We start from the raw sequence: 8,618 nt of genomic DNA on the forward strand, positions 1-8,618 counted from the left end.
ATGAGGCTAATTTCCAGGGTTTCACTAGAACATGTTTACATGCTTTAATGTTAAAAAAACCCTCTGTTCTCATGCTGTCTGTTTGAATATACATGTATTCACCCTCTGTCTGAAACGCTTCATTTTAACGTGTTACGATAGCTGTTAGCAACCGGTGAACAGAAGATCCTTAGAGTTGCTTCATAATGCGTTCAAGCTCTAATCGGTAAAAATTAATATTGGGTAAAGTTAATCATGATGTGTTCAAATGTCGTCTTGTAACATGTATTGTTTTAGCTTAAAAACTTATATAAATACAGTTTTCACAGTAATATAAAATTGATATTAGAGAGGGAATTATGACCTGTTTAATTTTCTAACAAAAAAAGGAGTGTATGTTGAAGTACATGGAATTTATTGTTTTCTTTTAGTTTTTTAACGTGGTATTGAATTGATATCAAGAATCGTGGAATCTCAGTTGTTTTTGGTATCGACTACAACATTTCTAGTATTGTGACATCACAACCTTACGAAGTCCTGACAGGCACAGTTTCTGAATACAGGCTGTGTGTGTTTCTCCGTGGACTGAGCGTTTCGATACTTTCACAGTATTATCTAGCACTTAGACCTGCTTTATAATAAAAAGACATGACAATTTCACTTTTTACAGGATGAGACCTTTAAATAGTGACACCACTGTCATATGTTGAATGTTGTGGATCTTTACACCTCAGCTCCTCCTTATAGATCAGTGATCACAGGAAGCTCTATCATCAGAGCTGAACTTATAAGATTGTGGGGTAAAGGTCATTGGGACTTAGTGTAAATACATACACAAACGCAATCCTTATACAACGGCACAAGTTAAAAAGAACGGTATCAACTGGCAAAGCAAAAGAAAAGTGTCAGTAACTTTACTTTAAAAGTAGTTATTAGTGGTTTAATGGAAGGAAGCTCCTTAATATGATTCCTTTTTTTTACTTTAATCCGTTCCTCAAACTTTTAAAGTTTTTAGTTTTTTGTACTTTTGCTGATGATGGCTTCAAGTCTCAAATCAATACACAGCATTTATGAAAGATGACAAGGTTCAAAGCATTAGTGCTTGGAAAAGCAAATGACACAAGAAGTGTGATAGAGAAGTTCTAGAAAAAGATATAAGTCGCCAGAAGATTTTCGAAAAAATGTGCTTTCCCATGTTGAGCAAAATATTGATTTATTACCCGCCTTCAGTTTTGTCTTATTGTCTGTGAGCAGTTTTGATCTTAAAATGACCTGAATAAAATGTTGTGGAATGGCCTTTTGTTTTCTCTGGGTGTCACTTATCTGACTGAAGTGCAGGCTGCGGCCACACAGACAGACACACACGCACACACAGTCGTCCACACCCTTTCAATAGTGCACATTTGCGTGTACATTGAACAGAGTCAATTGCCTGTCAAATGCTATGCGCGATTAGACACCAGTAGGTATAAGGCCTAATGCAGCAGAGCCTCCCAAAGCCTGAACGTTGTGGGGGCCCCACTCTGTGAACCCCACGGCCCTCTCACTCCCATTCACCCTCTACAACCCCCCCTCCCTTTTTCATCTCACCGCCCCAGTTCAATGTTAATGTCCAGTGGTGTCCACTCTTCGGACATCTCCCTCCTGCACGAATACCCAAAGAAGAAGAAAGGGCGAAAAAGAGAAAGAAAACCAAACCTTCCCTCCTTCTTTTCTCACCCTGGCCTCCTCTTGTGTGCTGACCAGCTGGTTGTGACCCCTGACCCCCTGACCCTCACTCCTGACCCCTGGACCCGTTCCCACGCCACGCCTTTTTGTGTCCACCTCGCCATGGCAACACCTTGGTCACTGCTGCTGCCACGGTAACAGATGGACAGGGGCCTGGAAATAACTTCATTCAGCCCCGCCCGGAGGGGTGAGCACCATGCACAATCTGCCCTATGCCCCCCTCCTCCCTTCCCCTGTCTCACACACATACTTGGACACACACACCGCACCCCCAACCCAACTTTGACACCTCCTGTGCCACATTCACCCCAGTCCCCTTGGATGGATTCCCTCAGCAGGGGCCTCTGGGTATCAGGGCCTGATAGAGTCATTAACACAAAGATCCCAGATTCACCCTGGCATGTACACGGCACATACATGGTAATAAGAATAAGTTGCCGTTGTTGGCACAGAAAAGCATATAAAGACACCCCAAAGTCACCCACATATCCCGTTTCACACTGCTGGTATTTATGGTTCGGGGCGTAGGAGCGCCAACTTCATCACGGCGCTGTAATTATCTCTCTGCTTCTTTTATTAGACCTATTGTTTTCTCACATCCTCCGATGAGAAGAGGGGCTGGGGGGAGAGTTGTAAAGACACAGAGCCGAGCAGCGGGGGATCTGTTTGCTAACTCGGAGACAAACGACAAACTGAATAGCATTGCTGAGGAGCTCAATAAGGTGCAGCAGGAAAATGAACTGCAACAGTTTTGGTGCTAATCAGTAACTAACCTCTAAACAAGGTTGTGTGTGCTTTGTCTCCGTCTTCGGGGAACACCTCTCGGAGAGACAGTGTGAATAGATTAAAGGAGGATAGTGTAATTACTTACATGAATGGGGTCTGTGCAGAGGAAGAGAGTGTTTACACTGCTTGAAACACACTTGTCTCTTTAAAGAGAGCTCTGATCTTCTGGGTCTCATCTCGCTCTCCGTGCAGAGAGCAAACAAACAAGTAAACAAACAAAATGGCGGCCACTGACGCAACGGAGGTTTCCCATCTCATACTTATTAGGATGGCCTTCAACTTTGTTTTAGATGATTGTGAGGTGATATGTTGATTTTTCCGTTAAATAATTATTTATTTGTTGTAATTGGTTTTTTTCTTTAGTTAAACCAACTGAGCTGACTGGGGAGCAGGTGGGGGGGGACGGACGGACGGACACCATAGGCAATCGCCAACAGACTGACCATTGAGGCCAAATCACACAAGCGAAGACACTTATTATATTTTGGGGTTTTCGTATACCATCCCTGAATGCATCTGCATCCCACTATATATTTCCCTCTAGTTTCACTCCCTCCCTCACCCCTCCCTCCCCTCCTGTGTCCAACACCCCCTCATCCTACCCTGTTCCCCCCCTTTTCTCCCTCCTCCCCTCTGCCTCTCGCCCAGTTCATTGTACCAAAGGAGATTTTCTCCATTGAGGCCCTGTCTCTTAGGTAACCCCAGCGCTGCATGAAATGAGGAGAGGAAGAGAGCGAGAGACAGGGAATGAAAGAGAGACATAGAGAGAGAGAGAGAGAGAGAGAGAGAGAGAGAGAGAGAGAGAGAGAGAGAGAGAGAGAGAGAGAGAGAGGGCGGGGAAATTGAGAGAGAGAGAGAGGGCGAAGGAAATGTAAAGGCGGAGGGAGGGCCGGACAGAAAGGGTTGAAGAGGAAGAGGGAGAAGGACGCAGGATCAGTGGAGGCAGAGGCGGGGAGAGTGAAAGATGGAGAAGTAGGACAAGTGCGGTCAGACGTCGACAGCGATACAACTAAAACTCGACCCAGAACTGAGGGAAGGATGAGAGGCGAGGATGTCTGTCGCACATGTAAGGACAAATCCTCTGTGTCTAAGAGGGACTTTATCTTGTGCTTTTTACAGTAATTCTTGATCCAGATTTTAGGCCCCAAATGGTCCAAACACTGGGCACTACTGCACTTTTGCTACTTGTCTTTTTCTTTTAATTTGAGTTGATATTAACTGATGTAAAAGTAGGTATTACATCCTTTTTTCACTTTTCAACAGTACAAGTCTTTTTGAAATGGGGTGCAGTAGCCTGTGTGGTAGCAGTGCCTAAAGAGAAGTGTAAACCGGACGATTACAGGCCTCTAGGCCTCTTTTAAGACCAGCATCATCACCTGTTAAGGACTTTTTATCAGGAAAATGGAGCATTCTATTTTGTTTGAAATAGAAAAATAGGATACACATTTTTATTACAGGTATTCAACACCCAGCAAACTTTGTTGCAAAGTTTTGTCTCTTCCTGGAACATTTTTAACCATCATGTCTTATTGGCATTCATGACAGAAAGTATTTACTTCCATGTACATGAGATCAAAGTTTAATGTTTTCCAGTTTAGTGACTATTAGAATATTAACATGTACTTGTATTTCATTCAGATAGAATAAGAAGCCTGTTTACTTTTTTAACTGTTTGGGGGATGTTCTGGCTCTGTGATTTAAGTGTAAACTTTGTTCTGAACAGAGACTTTCACTGTAAAGGAAAGGACTCTCTGAAACGCTGCCATCCTTTGTGGCCATGCTGCTCTGCACCTCAATGGTGGGCACACAGCACATGGGGTTCCCATGAATAGGCCAGGCCTCACCAAAGACCACATCATTTGGATAAAGACGGGCTCCCACAGAAAGAGAAAACACCTCACGGAGTGAATCAGATAAAGAGAAAATGTTGCATACGGCAAATCAGATTAGGGCGAGGCAGAGCCTTACTTTTTCGTTTTCAGTTTTTTTTTGTTTTTTTTCTCCCACCCTCCTCCCTTCAACTCAGTTAAATTTACTACTGCTGCAGCTCATGTGTCTGATAATAATGCGCTCTACTGCTGTGCTGAGTTATCATCTCAGGCTTTTGTCTTCTTTGATCCGTGTGACCGTTGGGGGACCCACTTCTTCTTTTGTAAAGGGTCACATCACCGGCTCCTTTTGGACGGGCCTGCCCCCGGGTGGTGACCCCTTCGTTCATCATGGTGTCACCCATACAGAGGACAAGCATGAGTTAGAGCTTTCTCCCTCTCTCTTTTCTCTTTCTCCTTGCCTTCCCGCTCATTTCTCCATTCTAGTCTGACCATCCTTTCCTTCTTGTCCATAGATATGAGATGACCTGAGGCAAGACAGAGGTCAAATGCTGAACTTCAACAGATGGAGGAAGTGATATTTGGATGGAATCACACCATTCACTCTGTGACTTTAGTGAATTGAAGCTGAATTGACCTCAGCAACCTTAAATCCCCAGCCAGCGAACCAGGCCACCTGCCTGACCAACCAAGCGCGCGTGAGTATGTGAACATCACGATGACCAAGAGAATGACGGAGGTCCGGAGCTGATTGTCCAAACGCAATTCTTGCGTCTGCCTTTGTGAAACCAGGAGTTGTGGATGGACATCACGCCCCTGACCTCTGAAAATCAGCGAGAGACAGACCACCATGGTCGGGCATAAAACTCAGTTGCTTTGTGGGTGGATGAGTGAGAGACACTGAAAGACAAACAGAGAGAGGGAGAGAGCGAGGGAGATATTGAATAAGGGAGAGTGTGTGTTTATGTAAATGTAAAGCCTGTAACAGCCTCTCTTTACATTTTTGGAGGTCAGCTGAACTTTTTATTTCAAGACAAGACCAGAATTGTTTCAACTTTTAGTTGTAACAGAACTACAAGATGTAAACATTAGTAGTCATTTATGCTCTTCAGGTCAACTCAGGTGTGTAGTGAAAATCTTAGGAAGTGTTTTTTAGAGCATTCCTGATTTACAAGACAGGCTGGTAAATAATTAGTACCATCATTAGCTGGAAAGGTACAGAACAGAGACCCCATGACAGCAGCTAAATGGGAAGAGGGATTCAATTTATTTATTTGGCAATTCACACAACATTACACATATTTTATGACAAACACATTTATTTTCTTCCAAAATTCAAAATTATATTGTAAACTTTCTCTTTCACACGAATGTGAAAATGTGAGTTTCAACAGGTTTTAATAGGCTGAGGGTTGACATTGACTTAATGCTTTCAGGAAGAGAGAAATAGCAAACAAATAACACAAATACCAATGGCATTGATTTTTTTACTTTTAAATATATTTTTCCTGCTCAGGTGCAAAGCCAAATGTTCAATCAGGCCTGGTTGCAGATCAGGAGTGTCCCATTTTGGAGAGGGGGTTAGAGTCTGTTGGTGGAGCAGAAAGGGCTGCTCTCACCGTGTTAAGTACAGTTGAATGTGTCCGGTTCGCACTTCAGCACCAGCGTCTGGGGTCTTGCTAAATTTGCAGTGGAAGGGGTGAGAGTGACAGAAAAGGAGAGTGAATGAGGGGAGGGAGGTGTGTGTGTGTATGTGTGTGTACTTACCCTCTCTGTGTTTGCCCCTATGAATTTGCCTCTATGTGTTTCTGAACTGTGTTTGACAAAGTTCAGAGGGCCAGACTTTGAAGGAGAAAAGGGAAAATGAGAGAAAGTAAAGACTTTGAATGAGGTGGTGAAAAGGAGAGACGGTGGGGGGGGGGGGGGGTGGAGAGACTGTGAGCAGGATGAAAAAGAAAGCAAAGATCTGACAAGGAGAGAGAGAGGACGGAGAGAGGAGGACAAGAGGACATTTCTTTTTTTGGAGGGAAAAGAAGTCCAGGCACCTTGAAATTTGTGTGGCGAAATAGTCCGCTGCTTCACAGCACGAGTGGCGTAAATTGGTGATATTTATAGATTGAAGCTGCAGGATGCGACAACTCATTCTGGGAAATGTGTATAGTGAAAGAGAAAGAGCTATAGGGTAAGAGAGAGCGGGAGAGAGAAGGTGGGAGGGAGATCAAGAGCGAGGCTGCATTAATATGCTAATGTCCTGAGTGAATGCACAACAGGCCCACTGACCAGGCTAATCACTGGTGGACACACACTGAGGCTAATCCCTCACTCACACACACACACACACACACACACACACACACACACACACACACACACACACACACACACACACACACACACACATACAGGGCAGGTTCAAATATTTGGACAGTGACATATTTTTTGTTGCTTTGTCTCTGTATTGCAGTTCATTGGATATAAAATGAAACGCTGAGTATGAGCTTCCTTTCAGATTTTATTTGAGAGTGTTTATGTCCATATTGGGAGATTGGTGCGTTAGTGATTTAGATAGCAACTGACTGCAAAGGATGTGCGACTACAATATTAATTGCATCATTAAATTCATTTAAGTTCATGTGACATTTTTGTGGTCCCTTACAGTTTGAGGGGAAATGGAATAATAAGGTAATAATAATAATAATAATAATAATAATAATAATAATAATAATAATAATAATAATAATAATAATAATAATAATAATGATAATAAAACCTGTAGTTTTATATGGATGCACATTACTTCATGATTGATTTCCAATCCAATGCGCAGGAGAACAGAGCCAAAATAATAAAAAATGGTGTCACTGTCCAAATATGAGATAGAAGACAAAGAGGAAATTCGTATGAAATCCTCAAAGATTGAATTCCCACTATTGCACGACGTGGCTCCCAGCTGTTGCTTTTATGTGTCTCTTATCTTATTGTGTGTGTGTGTGTGTGTGTGTGTGTGTGTGTGTGTGTGTGTGTGTGTGTGTGTGTGTGTGTGTGTGTGTGTGTGTGTTATCATTAATATTGCTTTCTTATTGAAGGTAAAAATTATGCAAAGAAGAAAATGCAAAATAATAAAAATGAACTTTCAAAAGCAGTTCTGGTGTTTTGGTCTGTGTTTCTTCCTCTGGAGCTAATTGCCACATCTGAACTTTTTGGAGACAGTTGAGTCTGCTTCTGAGAGAGTGAAAAAGTAACTCTTACTCTTTAAAAGTTACAAGGACAAAAACAATTCATGAATTACAAAGGGTAATAAGCAACTGCAACAAGGGTTGTATTGTTTTAGTTGTCAGCTTCATTAATATGACTTAGAAAACACATTATCATAATATTTTAATTTAGTGATCATTATAATCTTATGTTAGATTACTTTTCCTGTCTGAATCAATTTCCTAATGTTAAAGAAATAAAACCTTAAGATTTCATAGAAATTCCACAATTTGGCAAACAGATTACTAAAAACTGATTATTACTTTTTAACTTAAGGTAAATGTGATGCAACAATGGCTGAATGGAATGCAAAAAAGGTGTATACAAAAGTTTAATTTTGAAAATGTGTAGAATATAAAGTCAAATATCTTTAATAAAACATCTGAATGGTTATTTAAAATGGTGCAGATTACTAAAAAAGTACAATTCCAGAAAGAGGAGGGTCCATGAGTTTTGTGTAATACCATTTTAGCCCCCTTGATGGTGATAAAGCATTAAAAACCTGCTAGAGCTTTCAACCCCTGGAGGTCGAGGGAACAACTCCCTGATCAGGAACATTTATTAAGGTCAAACACTTTCCTCTTTTCTCTTCTTTTTTGTCTTTTCCATTTTGGAAAGAAGGCAGGTGTATCAAATGTGAACAAAGAAACTGACTTTTCAATCATTGCAATTATATACAAACAAAAGTAAATGCTCAAGGCAGTGGGTGTACAGCTGGGGTGATGCAAAACACACTTGATAATATTAGTATGTATTGTTGATGTAATAGTAATACAGTTGTAATAACAACACATACACACTCTCTGTCTAATCTTCCTGTCAAATGATAAGGGAAGCAACAAAACCAAAATTCATACAAAGTACTGAAGCAAAGTAATTACAACAATAGTGTACAACATTTAGATCACCAAAACAGTGTATTTGTAAATTAACATTTTGTTTGTCTTTGATTAAAAACTTGCCAACAATGCCCTACAGGTCTCTGTGGAATCTTTTATTTACAACTTCTCTCACAGCTACTGGTGCATTATCTGTCCTAAT

This window comes from Cottoperca gobio, chromosome 11 (genome assembly GCF_900634415.1).
Source record: "Cottoperca gobio chromosome 11, fCotGob3.1, whole genome shotgun sequence".
NCBI classification, from domain to species: Eukaryota; Metazoa; Chordata; class Actinopteri; order Perciformes; family Bovichtidae; genus Cottoperca; species Cottoperca gobio.